Source organism: Diadema antillarum, unplaced genomic scaffold (genome assembly GCF_040938485.1).
Source record: "Diadema antillarum isolate AM-2024a unplaced genomic scaffold, OU_Dant_1.0 seq00000912_RagTag, whole genome shotgun sequence".
Taxonomy (NCBI): domain Eukaryota; kingdom Metazoa; phylum Echinodermata; class Echinoidea; order Diadematoida; family Diadematidae; genus Diadema; species Diadema antillarum.
Genome location: NW_027271768.1, coordinates 112,233 through 126,543, shown reverse-complemented (window position 1 = coordinate 126,543; position 14,311 = coordinate 112,233). Strand labels below are relative to the sequence as shown.

Genomic DNA, 14,311 nt, shown 5'->3' with positions numbered 1-14,311 from the left:
GAAGCAACAGTATTAACAGGTCTCGTTTCAGATCCATATGATAATGATTAATTGATAATGCCTCAATGATTTTGTTATCGCGAAATATACCTCTTAACAACAACAAAAACAACAGCAACAACGACAACATCAGCAACCTGCCTAGTTATGATGATGAATGCAAGCCTCCTTTGCGAGTTTTCGCAGCATTCTCCGATATTAGTTCAAATATGAGGACGGGATTATCACTGTAAAACATGATATTAATATTCGCGGCAGGAAAATTTCGCGAATTAGAGCCGACAGCCTTTCTCGCAGCATGAAATTTTCGCGAATTGCCACTGATGGCATCAAATGCATATTGTGTAGGGAATAACTTTCGCGTGCATTTTAATTTTGCGAATGTTGGCACTCGCGAAATTCGCGGAATTAAAATGCACGCGAACATTCCTCGTTTTACAGATGATGTTGTATAATTTTATATTTGTTATTACTTCTCACTTCGCGGTGTCGATATAGCAATAAAACTCTACCCAATCTATCCCAGTTTCATCCATTATGTGTCTGAGGAGAAAAATGGCTGTGTTAGCAGGTAAGTGATGCTCAGGAAAAAATATTTACAAGATGAACTACGAGTGAGCTACATTTTTGTTTAAAACCCAATGATTCTTGATTGATGATAAGCATTTCCTATTTTGATGTGCCTCTTCTTCATTTTTTTTAAAAGAATGAAATGGGTGGTATAGCGTAAAACATGTTTGGTATTTGCTCTCTTATTTTGATACGGGAAACTTCATATCATAAGGTTGAACGAACGAAATTAGCACACAGGCATAAACTGATGATAATTACATAATATTCAACACTATCACTCATAGCTATACAATTCAGATATTACTTTATGAGACGAAAGGACTGTGTGGCATGCACACGACGAAACAGAAATCAGATTTGTGAAATTGCAAAGGGAATAAGACAATTTATATTTAGGAAATGCATGACCATTAACAGATACAATGTACCAGCAAATCATCTGCTAAGACAGTATAATTGTACATGGGCAAATCAAGACCGTTGTCATAGTAACGTGACCACATCTCCATTTACGTAATAGTTCTCATTTGTTACAGACAAGAAAATGTCCATGGCTCTCATTATCTGGAGAGGCGCCTCTGCCTGATGTGTCCACATGGGGTAATTACATCTAGGATGTTGTGTTTTTACATCAGGTACGACAGGGAGAGACTGTTCTCAGGCGTTTGAGAAATATATGTAATAAACATGCTATTTATAATCATTATAATAATGTTTTCGCTGCATGCATCCATGCTTACATCAAGCCACGGTGTGTGTGTGTGTGTGTGTGTAATATTATGTATATATATATATATATATATATATATATATATATACAGGGCTCGACACTAACTTTTTTGTTTGGTGGCCCAATGGGGCCACCAAAATCCTCAATTTCAAATTTTTGGTGGCCCGAGAGAAAAATTTGGTGGCCCCGAAAAAAACAATAAAAAACATTAAAAGTCCTGTTTTTTTAATGAGTCAAATATCTAAGTTTTATCCAGTCATAGTAAGAATTGGATGTTGGACATACATCTACTCATAAATAAACCTCAACAAACTCGCAACACTCACTCTCAGGCACTCATTCAGTCCTTTTCATCCATGCTTTAAACAAATATAACTGCTAATTTCCGGCGCAAAAAGTTACGAATTAATTGACGTACTTTTCAAAAAAAACAATTGGTGGCCCGAGGCGGGCCACCAAATTTGCCCTTTTTTGAAATTTGGTGGCCCGACTTTCAATTTTGGTGGCCCCGGGCCACCGGGCCACCGTTAGTGTCGAGCCCTGATACATATATATATAAATATGTATATATACACACATGTAATATATATATATATATATATATATTATTTACTGTATATAAATTATATATATATATATATATATATATATATATATATTATTTACTGTATATAAATTATATATATATATATATATATATATATATATATATGTATATATTTCAGGATAACGTAGTTTTAGCTGCATCAATATAAGGACCAATATCTCATGGCTCGTTACGTTTAGACTCGGTAACTTAATTTCTAATGAATTTTATACTTGCAGTATTGGGAATTAATGTTGTGCAATTTCCTCGCTTCTAAGACAGATTTTATTCGACCAAATTTCTCGGTAAGGAGACTTGTACCAAAATTACACTTGCTTTTATTACACAGTCGAATCAAATGAAGAAGAAAAGGCAACAAAATCATCCAAAAACAAGCAAATATGAATATGATAAAATCGTAAAGCATCCGGGATTGATATTCAAATACGTGTGGATGAGTGAATGCAGAAATATTAGTAGAACAAATTAATGAAGTGTGAGGAAATTGAGACAATCCGTTCAAAAGGCTATACAACAGTTCGCAGCGTCACTACAGGACAATAATGCCAAGAGGATATAAAGATAATTCAAAATAATTCATGTCCATTTTCCAGCATAGTGAAATAGAACTTGACTTACCTCCTTCAGAAAGCAGGTAGAATTACGTCTTTAAATGGAGGAAAAGTGTAATTTTTCATTAAAAAAAAAAATCCTCAACCTTCATTGATTCTACTAGATATTGCTGCATTCACTCATTACTCAGATTATTTGCGTAAGCCCTTATAATATCAGTTTCCTTTAAGGCTGAATTCACCCGCACTGGAAATTACCACCGAAATTAGATTAGGAGGAGAATTAAAGAGAAGACCAGGGCCCCGTTGCAAGAAAATTGCAATCAATTGCAAATAATTGCTAATTTTGAAACAACCATTCTGATTGGCTCAGGGTCTGCCCTATTAAGAAGACATGCATGCAACAATGATTTTGATTGGCCAGTGACAATCAGTTGCAAGTTGCGTTTAAACGCAAAGTTTCTAGCAACGGGGCCCAGTGTAGTTTGATGAACTAACTTAAGTACAGGAAAGTAAAAGAGAACTACTTAAATAGACTGGTATAAAAGTAGAAAACAAGTGATGCAGTATAAAACTTCAAGTAACCCCGTCTGGGGTTTCTCACTATCAATCCATGAGTGAACGTTTTGGGGTGTTTTGTACTAAAATTAAAGGAGACCTCCAGATGATTTTTAGGCCTTTTCGTTTGAACATCGATATAGATCGGTTGTACCGGGCACAGAGGTTTAAATCATAGTGATTTGGATAAGGAATAAGAACGTTTTCAATATTCATAACAAATCAGAGTGAGCAAGGATGGTGACACAGCAGCTTAACACAAGAATGCATGATTGAGTGTTCAAGAAAGCAAACATAATGTAATATGAAAACACAAAACTCTACACTGTTGAACTTGTTTAAGCAAGTGGTATTGTAATAGAATGACCTGAATATATGAATGCTTGAATATATGTTAGACTCCAGCTATGTCATCATCCTTGTTCATAAGGTTTTCGGTGTTTCAGAGCATTGGTTTGTTGGTATTTAAATTCACTGGGATAAGCATTATGTGATATTGTTAATACATTCAATGCAAAATAATGAAATGGGTGCTTTTTCAAGCGTTAATTGACGGATCAGTCTGGTCGTCTGGTCTCGACAGGTTCATTCTTTGTTTGAACAGGATTGATGAATCCCATAAATTGGTATACGTAAATTAAGCTTGTGCACTGTGTCATTCTGAAAACGGGTGAAGTGTCCCTAACCGACTGAGAAAAAACAGAAAGATCATTCGTACTACTGTGCCCATGAGCTAACTCCGAACTGGCTTATTTTTGATTATTTGGACTGCCCCTTTAACTATAATCGATAGGTGATGAAGATGAGAATGACGACATAGAGGATGGTAATCATAATTGACCATGATAAATCAAGATGACAATAAAAGCAGGAATTAAAAAAAAAGTCAAGATAACACTGTCCTTTGGTTTCGGGTCGTTAATCAGATAGAGCTATTACTTCCGCTTTACACTCACTTCATGGTCCCACATGATAGCAAGTGACGTATGACTGAACTTTGTCTGAACTATGAATGTGTGTATATATGGTGTGTGTGTTTATGACTGCCACATATCTCTTTATCTCCCGTCATCACCGCTTACCATGAGCAGGCGAAGGTATGGTTTATATCCCTGAACAGAGTTGGAAGCATGACGTTTGCATGTTAAGATTTTGCTTTACTGAATGAAAACTGTCCCTTTTAAAGGTATATAAACCTACATAATCATCAACTATACTACTTTAACAAAGTGTGTGTGTGTGTGTGTGTGTGTGTGTGTGTGTGTGTGTGTGTGTGTGTGATTCATATCGTAAACGAGAGATGCAACAATATATATCACAGGGAATGACGCAAGTTTCTATGCATGTGTATTGTCTGCGCATGATAATCTTGCATTACAAATATCCTGCACGCTCAGATGAAAATTGCTCTGTATCTGCACAGAAGTACACGTGCAAGCCAATCGCAAGAATCGATCTTGTGATTCAAAATCAAAACGTGAGATTTTAATGAGAACTATAACTCTCTAAAAAAAAATCGAGTGAAAATATTCACTCTTAAAAGAGTGAATACAAAAAAGAGTTAATTTAGAGTGAAATTGGAGTGAATTTTGAGTGAAAATGTTCATTTTCACTCATTTTGGAGTGACCTCAGGGATCACTCGAAGATTTTGGAGTGATCCCTGAGGTCACTCTAAAGCGAGTGAAAATGAACATTTTCACTCACTGAAAATTCACTCCAATTTCACTCTAAATTCACTCTTTTTTGTATTCACTCTTTTAGGAGTAAATATTTTCACTCGATTTTTTTAGGAGAGCAACTTCTGCCAACTTTTCCTCTGTAACAAAGAAAATGCAGTAAAAAGTGAAAATACATAATGTATGAGTACTCTTAGGCCTATGTCCTATAAAAGGTGTAAAGAAATTGTTTTGTTTTGTTTATTGTAAATGTACGATATTATGTACGTTTATTTTTTTTCCCGTTAGTTATTCCGTTCACAACATCACCCATAAAAAAACAAAAACAACAAAACAATGAGAATGAGAAAATTTGCTTAGCACTAATGGCATAATCTTCCTCTGACCAATAATTTCCTCCTCTAATTCACCATGCACACAAACAGAAACCAAGACCCTTATATAGCATACCTGTATGTTGGGAATAATCAAGAGTACGTAGTATTTTGATACTTGATCTCTTGGTCAAAAGCATGTTATGACCACTGATGATAATGAACTATACTCCTGCGTAAAAGCATGATGTCTTCATTAATGACTTTGATATGCCCAGGAGAAGATGGCACATTGATAAAACAGGTTTATACTGTGTAATAATCTACATTACAAAAAAAGAAATGAAACGAATAATCACAGTACATGTATATAATGATGTTGCTCTTTTTCATGCCAGCGACTGAAAGGGAATCGAGCGACATAATATTGATGGTTAATGTGTTATCAGGATTTAGTTATTGGGATAAGTTACCTTTTGTGTATAATGATTGTCATATTCATGTGTGATCAAGTGATCAGCGCATATCAGTGTTATGTACAGTATGCCCCCCCCCCCCCAAAAAAAAATACTATAAAGGGACTTTTGCATTGATAACACACAATATGATTCTAAATGCTACTTCTGGGTCTTGAAATGTAACATTTTGCAGAAACCCCCATTTAGTTTGGTTAAGCGGTCACAGAGAAATGCTTATTGTTGTAAAGCATGTCATGAGTCTGATTCTTCCAAGTTTAGCACTTGGATGCTCTTGGACGTGCTGGAACGGTATCTTAATGTGTAAACACAATAGACAGAACTTGGAGGGAAGGGATTCCTGACATGCTCTACAAAAATCCTCATTTCTCTTTGGCCATTGAAGCAATTGAATGGGGTTTTCTGTAAGATGTGGGGATTGAGTTATAGTTTCATACTCTGAAATTGTGTTTGAATTAATTCACTATTTTAAAAGTTATAGTAGCGGAGGGTACCGTTGAAATTTTTTAAGGACATATTGTACAAAGAAGACGACCAGGAATCATTGAAGTTTGGATGTTTGACGTGTTCACTCATTGAGCGTGCATGTTGTCAAAGTGAGAAAAAAAATCGATGAGACAATCAGATTGTATGCGATATGTATTTCATTCATTTTCAGTAAAAGTATAACTCAAGTAATAGACTTCTTATTGAAGGAAAAACTGAAATCAAAAGCCTGAGGACACCCCTCTATGATAAGAATAATATGATAACATCCAGACAATAATTTGTCTTCATTGATCACTTTTCTCACATATTTACGCTAAAGCTTTATCTCCTTAACTCGAATTCACATACCTGTATATCAGCCTGCCAGCTTGGTAATTTACCCACAGTTCATCTGTAGTAACCCGCAATCACTTATTCATCAGTGTAAATCTTTATCTATCGATTATGATTTCAAGCTCATGAAATCACCTAAACGTGCTAAAAGTATCTATTACCCTGTATTTCCATCCATCTGTTACAAACACTTGCAGGAATGCAAATATTATCATTTGGTATACACGAAGGCAAAATGATGTTTATTTCATACATTTCTTCAAGTCATAACAGTGACCTATTATCATAAGCCTATACAGCAAACTATCATTCTCGCACTGAGCTGCGTCTGATTTCGCAACATGTTGGTAATCAGCGACATTATTGGTGCGCCAATGAGAATGCGTGAAGTAACTGTTACTAGTATGAGGGTGTGCGTAGCTGTGATGGCCGAGCGGTTAAGGCGTTGGACTTGAAATCCAATGGGGTCTCCCCGCGCAGGTTCAAATCCTGCTCGCAGCGTTTACATGATTTTTACTCTTTTGGAAGTCACAAGCGGAACAACTGCAGCTTAATAACAATATGTGAGATGTAGAATCTCTCGTCCTTATAAAAGTGTTATCACAAAAACTTGGCTGAATTATATCATCTTGATGATTGTTATTATCTTTTTAAAACAACATAATTATGTCAGAATTCACTGTACCTCAGCAATCTATGATGATGCAGATTGTCTATTTTCATGGACATTGATTAAAGTGTTTCCCTCTTATTTTGCTGAGCAATCTATTCTTATGCCATGCAGTGTGTATTATTCACTGCATATCATGCATGCATAATCAATCGAAAAACTTTAGAGTTTCATAGGAGGATAAACCTGCAAAATGCACGAACCGAAACCCCTGCACCAATGAATTTATTTAGCGAAAATCAGCGTCCGCATTTACAACATACTCTCAGTTTTTCTTTTTTGCATTTCAATAGTATTATGTTAAAGCCCTTCATCGACTGTCGAAAGGTTTGATTGTAGCGTGATGTTATTTGCGTTATCTGTTGATTTTACCGTAACAGCCACGTACATAATTATCCCACGAAGACAATCTAAAGAATTTCATCTGACCGTAGTGAGAACTGTACACACTCAAAATACATTTGTTTATACCGGACCAAGATTTTGGAATAGCTTGGATAATGATTTAAAAGAGTCTGTGAAGTTAATTACATTTAAGTATAAACTTAAAAAATATTTGTTTTCGAAATATACCAGTTAATTTTGTTTAATGAAAAAACCCGTCATGTTTCACTTGTCCTTGAGATTTTGTAGTGTGTCCATAGACCTTTTCCATCCCTCTCCTTTTCCCTCTCTTTTTCCTTCTCTATTCTTCTCTGCTCCTCTTTCCTCGTTCTTCGTTGTCCAGTATCTGTCTGAGTGCATTTCCCCAAGTTCTGTCATTTCTGTGTTTTGTGTTGTTATTGTTGTTATTGTTGTCGTTATGGGTTTTTTTTTTGTGGCCGATTGCATATCTTCCTTTCCGTTCAATTTTCCTGGCATACCTGGCCCCATAGTGTCTGTGCCACAAATGTGATATGTTATATAGTTTATAATGTTTGCATTCCAATATTCTAGTAAGTATTGTTCATAGCATCAGCATCATATATCAATGAGTAAATGTACAATAGTATATAGAAGAATTTAAAATGAATATGTTTTATTGGTATAACAAATTGGTGCTGTTGTTGTATTGTCCCAGTGTTCCACGTCTTACAAGCTTGGCTTTCTTAGTGGAACACTATTTTCCATCTTTGTGATTATTTACTATTTTTGTTGCCATGGTAAAGTGGCATTGCTTCTTTTTATGACCTCATTCGTGCATATACTTTATATTGTATTTGAAAAAAAAAATCCTTTATCAGACGAGTGTAAGAAAAATGAAAAAATTGTATCACTTTGGATTATGTCAACTTTTTGTTTTCTTTTTTATGATGGAAATAGATACACTATTGAATTGAATTGAATTGAATTGAATTATTTGTCCATGTTTATACATCAACATGACGCTTATCCGTGACGCCGTGGATAACAAAGGGAATTTTTCGTTCCATCAAGAAAAGAAATGTTTTATATGAAAATAGTTTACGGCATCCTGATAATGATAATGTAATTCGATATAAATTATACAGAAATAAACTTACACAGATTATCAGTCTTTCCCGCAGAACGTATTATACGGAAGCTTTTGAAAATGCTACTTGAAATATGTCAGCCACTTGGAAGGTTATTAACGACGTCATTGGTAAGCAAAAGAAGGTGTCAACGTCTCAAATTACGAATGATGGACAAACGTTTTGTGATCCTAAAGATGTAGCAGGTTGTTTTAATGAGTGCTTTGTTAATGTAGGTCCTAGTCAAGCTTCTAAGATTGATCATACACAGACAGATTTCTCGCAGTACTTGGGCACGTCAAACGATAATTCATTATTTTTCAAACCAACAGATTTTAATGAGATCCTTGATATTGTGCATTCTTTGAAATCTAGTCATACATGTGGTCATGATGAAATGAGCACGTCTTTTTTAAAACAGATTGTTGGGAGTATATTGACACCTTTAGTACATATTTGTAATTTGTCGTTGTCAACTGGTGTATTTCCGAACGCATGTAAAATTGCAAAAGTTATTCCAATATATACAAAAAAGATGACTCTTCTTTTGTTTCGAATTACCGATCTATCTCTATTCTTCCTAGTCTTTCTAAAGTCATAGAAAGACTTGTTTATAACAGACTGTATGATTTTTTGTTACAAAATGATATACTGAACCAAGACCAATATGGTTTCAGGAAATTTCACTCTACTGATATGGCACTAGCCCAGTTGTGTGACAGAGTGTCGACTGCCTTAGCTGAACAAAAACATGTCATTGGTGTGTTTATGGACCTAAGCAAGGCATTCGACACTCTTGACCACACTATCCTTTTACGCAAATTACATTGTTATGGAGTTCGTGGCATTCCATTGGAATGGTTTGAAGATTATTTATCAAATAGACAGCAATACGTATACTATGAATCGGTAAACTCTGAAGTTTTACCCATACATTGTGGCGTCTCACAAGGATCCATATTGGGACCACTACTATTTCTAGTGTATATAAATGATATTACAAATTCCTCTAAGTTACTGCAATAGATTCTGTTCGCCGATGACACCAATGTATTTTGTTCCAATTCTGATTTTCAGTCGCTTTTAAGAACTCTTGATACTGAATTGCCGAAATTATCTACATGGTTTAAGAGCAATAGATTGTCACCGTGACTCAACATAAAAAAGACAAATTTTATTTATTTTCATAATAAGAAGCATAAAGATGAAATGCGCCATTTGAATATAATGGTGGATGGTATATTATTGGAGCAAAAAGAAAGTGTCAAATTCCTTGGAATATATATCAGTGAAAATATGAAATGGAATGCTCATGTGCAATACATCTCAGATAAAGTGTCTCGTAACGTTGGTATACTCTGTAAGCTTAAGTATTATGTCCCAAAGAATATTCTATCTATGCTTTATAATTCGTTGATAGTGTCGAATATCTCATATTGTAACATTGTTTGGGCAACTGCGAAAAGTCACATTGACAGTATATTGCTCCTACAAAAGAAAGCTATACGTATATGCACCAATTCAGGTCATCAGGACCAGTCAGATCCTTTGTTCGTAGAATTAAAAACACTAAAGGTAAATGATATTAATTTCTTGCAAAATTAACTTTTTATGTTTCGTCTGTGTAACGGTCAGATGCCACCTTCTTTCTTCTCATTATTTCAGTTAAACAAGGATATACATTCTTATCCCACAAGGCAATCTGATAAATTTCATCTATATACAAAATCCTAAAACGGTGATGGCTCTGAAATCTGTCAGACACACTGGACCTGATATTTGGAACTCTCTTCCTTCAGAAATTCGAATTTTAAAGTCTATGTATTCTTTCAAGAAAGATGTAAAGACAATGCTGCTCTCTGGATATCAGTGATCTTATAATGTCATTGCAATTGTATTGTATATGAAATTCCCTCGTTGAATTACCGCCGTTCAGAATTTATTGCGTAATGTCATGTAACCGACCATGACCTGTAACTGTTCACCTGTACCTCGGTGAGAAAATACTTTGCCATGCTTTACTATTCAGCGATCCAGGTGATCTCACTTTGTGTATTAGCGAAAGCAGACAGACCTCTCCTCTCTCCTTTTCTCCTATCCTATCTCTATGCAAGTCATCCCTCCCCTTATTTTCCTATATGTTATGTATTATGTACGAGGGCTGCAAGCAAATCAAGCAATGCTTAAGCTGTAGCCCTTCTGCGTTATTCATTGCATCACTGATATGTTCTGTTGTACATTGTAAAGGCAATGAAGAAACTGTATTGCTGTACATTCTAAAGGCAATGAAGAAACTGTATTGCTGTACATTCTAAAGGCAATGAAGAAACTTACCTTGTTAGCAATTAATGTTTATGTATATCCATTTGTATGTATGGTACCATCAATGTATATGATATATGTGTATGTATCTGCATGAGCAATGATATAATGCAGGAACCAATAAAATCAAATCAAATCAAATCAAATCAGCAATGACAAACTGTCTTTAGTCATTGAATGTTTCAGAATGGAGAAAGGAAAGACCAAGTCAAAACCATACAACAACTCGGAAACGTTGAAATTTGCTACTTGACGGTGTAATGATTAAACTGAACTGCCCGAATTTAAAAAAAAAAAAAAAAAATCCCCATTGCGTTCTTTTCTGGGACTATTTTAAGAAAAATCAATTACCGTCTTAGATGCCTTCGCGAAAGAATTAACACTTCGTCTTTGGCAAATTAATCAGCAGCAAATGCCAGCAGAAATTCATGGTTGTGCACATGTATTAAAGGTCCTGTTTACCTTTGGGAGCAGTGATTTAAAAAATATTCAAGATATCACATTTGATGCATAATATGTGTCGGTCAGTTGCATAACAAGACATCCTTCCATATAAGATATTTGCAATAGAGCTCAAAATATAAGGAGATATCATTCTTTTTCTCATTAAACCATAACTGCAGACGGTTTAATCTGGAGAAAATTTTATTACAACTATTATTCACATTAGTTGTACATTTAACAATACTTAACATCGATTATACTGGTTCAAATTCTTACATTGGTTATTTCTATCCCTAATTTACAGTTCAGAACCATTTTGAAGTACTAATACTGGGTTTTGTTTCATCTGCAAATGGTAAATTATGCCTTTAAGATATTAATAGACAAGAGTATTTGTTGAATGACACATTCTCGATGTAAAGATGAGAGAGATATTTCCCCTCTCTCTTTCTCTCCGATTTTCCTTTTCCATATTATGCTGTCAACATGAGCAGTGATATCATCATGGATTCAGTCCACTCACTTCAGCCAATGGCTGGGCTTTTTTATGAGGCCGTGTCTTTAGAAATCATTCAGTTACAAGAAATACCTTTGTACATAACATAGCAAACAAAAAAGAAACAAAATACACATAATTATACAATAGAAACAAGAGAAAACTAAACAAATCATAAATCAAATTTGGTTCAAGTATATCAGAAGAAGAAGAAGAAGAAGAAGAAAATATACACGATCTAACAGTTCAGTGCAGATCTAATTTGTTTCTATTCATCTCGTTTTTAAACATAAGAGATGTGACGATTGAGTTGAATATTTTCTCTCAAAAGTGATATGGTTTACGTGCTGATGTCATCTCACAACTCTCAATATTATCGTTTTTGCATTAAAAACATAATCATAATAAAATCATTTTCCCCGTTGACGATTAGGCAACTGCTGCCGTTCATTTTCCCAAAGCTTTCAGTGATGGTTATTGCAATGAAAAACAAAAATAACTACTTAAATGAAAAAAAAAGAAGCATTAATTAGATTCATAAGGTAAAAGTGTTTTCTGGTTGATTTCATCGAAGAAAAAAAAAAGGTGCGCAGGTCAATAACGAGACATATTCTTTTGAATATTAAAATCTGCATTTGTATTTGTCACTTAAAACAGTAATCAACGTTTACTTTCATCAAATATCTACTACTTTGTGTGAGTGTGTGTGTATGATTTCATATATATTCAATTCAATTCAATTTATTTTCATATTTCTCGATGAAAAATTACATCATATATAACAAAATTAAATGAAATACATGACATACATAGAATATTGCAAATATGTAAAACATAATAGTGGTCGATCTGTTAAGTATGGAATCTGTGAATGAATGCTAAAGAAATATGAAGGAACCTACTTAAAAGCGAGCTTGTTGAGCGTAGGTCCCGGTTAAAAACGAGTTTAAGATTGAGAAGGGGAGCACGGGTACAACAATGACCGGAACATAAGAGAAAAACAAAATAAAAAAGTACAAATATACAGTTATATAGCAAATTCTTCTCTAGTGCAGGTTAGGGGTCGGAAAAGCCACATGCTGTATATAGGCGGATGAACCATTGTCGTTCTGGCAATACAATATGACTTAATATAGTTATAATAACAATGATACCGTTCAGACAGTATTAGAAATGTGTACATTGCGTGTATTAAGAAGGGAACACATGCACCTGCAAATCCATTAAAAAAAAAGACATTCAACAACCAGTTGCAGTTCAGTGAGAATGTGAAATACCAGCTGTTTCCTCGTCCCAGCTATCTTTAAAGAAGGAAAAATATACATAAACACAGTGATAGAATTTAAGGGCGCAAACAGCTGGGCTCTTAAAGTCTGGTTTAACATGACAACAACCCTGGAGTACAGTATAACGGGAGAGTCCTGGACAGCACAAAACCGAATTTCAATGAGCAGATGTATAGCGTAATTATTCAATAAATACTGCCTTAATTTGCATTTGAAGGATGATAGTGATAAACAACCTTTGAGTTCAGGGGGGAGGTCGTTCCAGTATTTCGGTCCCGCATACATAATTGTTTTCATCGCGAAAATTATGCGAGTACGTGGAAGGTGAGAAGCGTCCCGTTGGCGGGTGGGATAATATTGTGAACTGAGTATAGTTTCTTTTGAACATGTGAAGAAAAACATCAGGAAGATCATTCGTTGAGTATTTATACATGAAAATACCTAGATTGTAATCAAACAAATCAATCAATTTCAGAATTTTATTCTTGTGAAAAAATTCATTTGTATGAGATAAATATCCGGCGTTATTGATAATTCTGATGGCGCGTTTTTGAAGAAGGAATAGCGAATCAAGCAAAAATTTGGACGAGTTACCCCATGCTAGAATTCCATAGTTGAGGTAAGGGGAAATCATTGTTGAATATATAATTTGTAATATATGTATGGGGAAATTATATTTCAGCTTGTTAAAAATTCCAATGTTTCTGGACAAAATTTTGCTTAAATAGTTAATATGGGTTTTCCAGGATAGATCACTATCAATGTAAAGATATATATGTATGATATATATCTTGAAATTTTCCACGTGTTGGACTTCGCATGTTATTATTACGAGAAGAAGGAGTCTCGAATACGCCATCTGTAGCTTCAACAAGAAGGTTTTTATTCACAAAATTCCAACCCACCTCGTGCCTTCGTCAGTGTATGTATAGTGTATACTAGTACAGTGTGTACATGGGTTGAAAATGTTGTGAATAAAAACTTCTTGTTGAAATTATATTGCGTAATCGAAACTCCTTGTTATAATATGATATAAAATGAAATGAAATAATACAACATGATATGATATGATATGATATAATATGATATAATATAATATAATGTAATATACATTTGCATATGTACGTATACATACACATATAAATGTATGTACATATATATGTGTGTGTATGAATGTTTGTGTGTTTATATAATACTCCATTCTAAAGCCCATTGAATTTAGCATGGCGCGGAATTGTTATCTGACCGCCTCGATGTTGCAGATGTATGTACAGTATAGGACATCCGTGGAAGCTTATCTATACATATGCACT

At 34.6% G+C, this 14,311-nt stretch overlaps 1 non-coding gene across 1 annotated transcript; it reads left to right on the top strand.

Annotated features, from left to right (window-relative positions):
• Positions 1-6,727: 6,727 nt before the first annotated feature.
• Trnas-uga (transfer RNA serine (anticodon UGA)) lies at positions 6,728-6,809 on the top strand. Its single transcript has one exon. It is a non-coding gene; the product is annotated as a tRNA-Ser (tRNA).
• Positions 6,810-14,311: the final 7,502 nt, after the last annotated feature.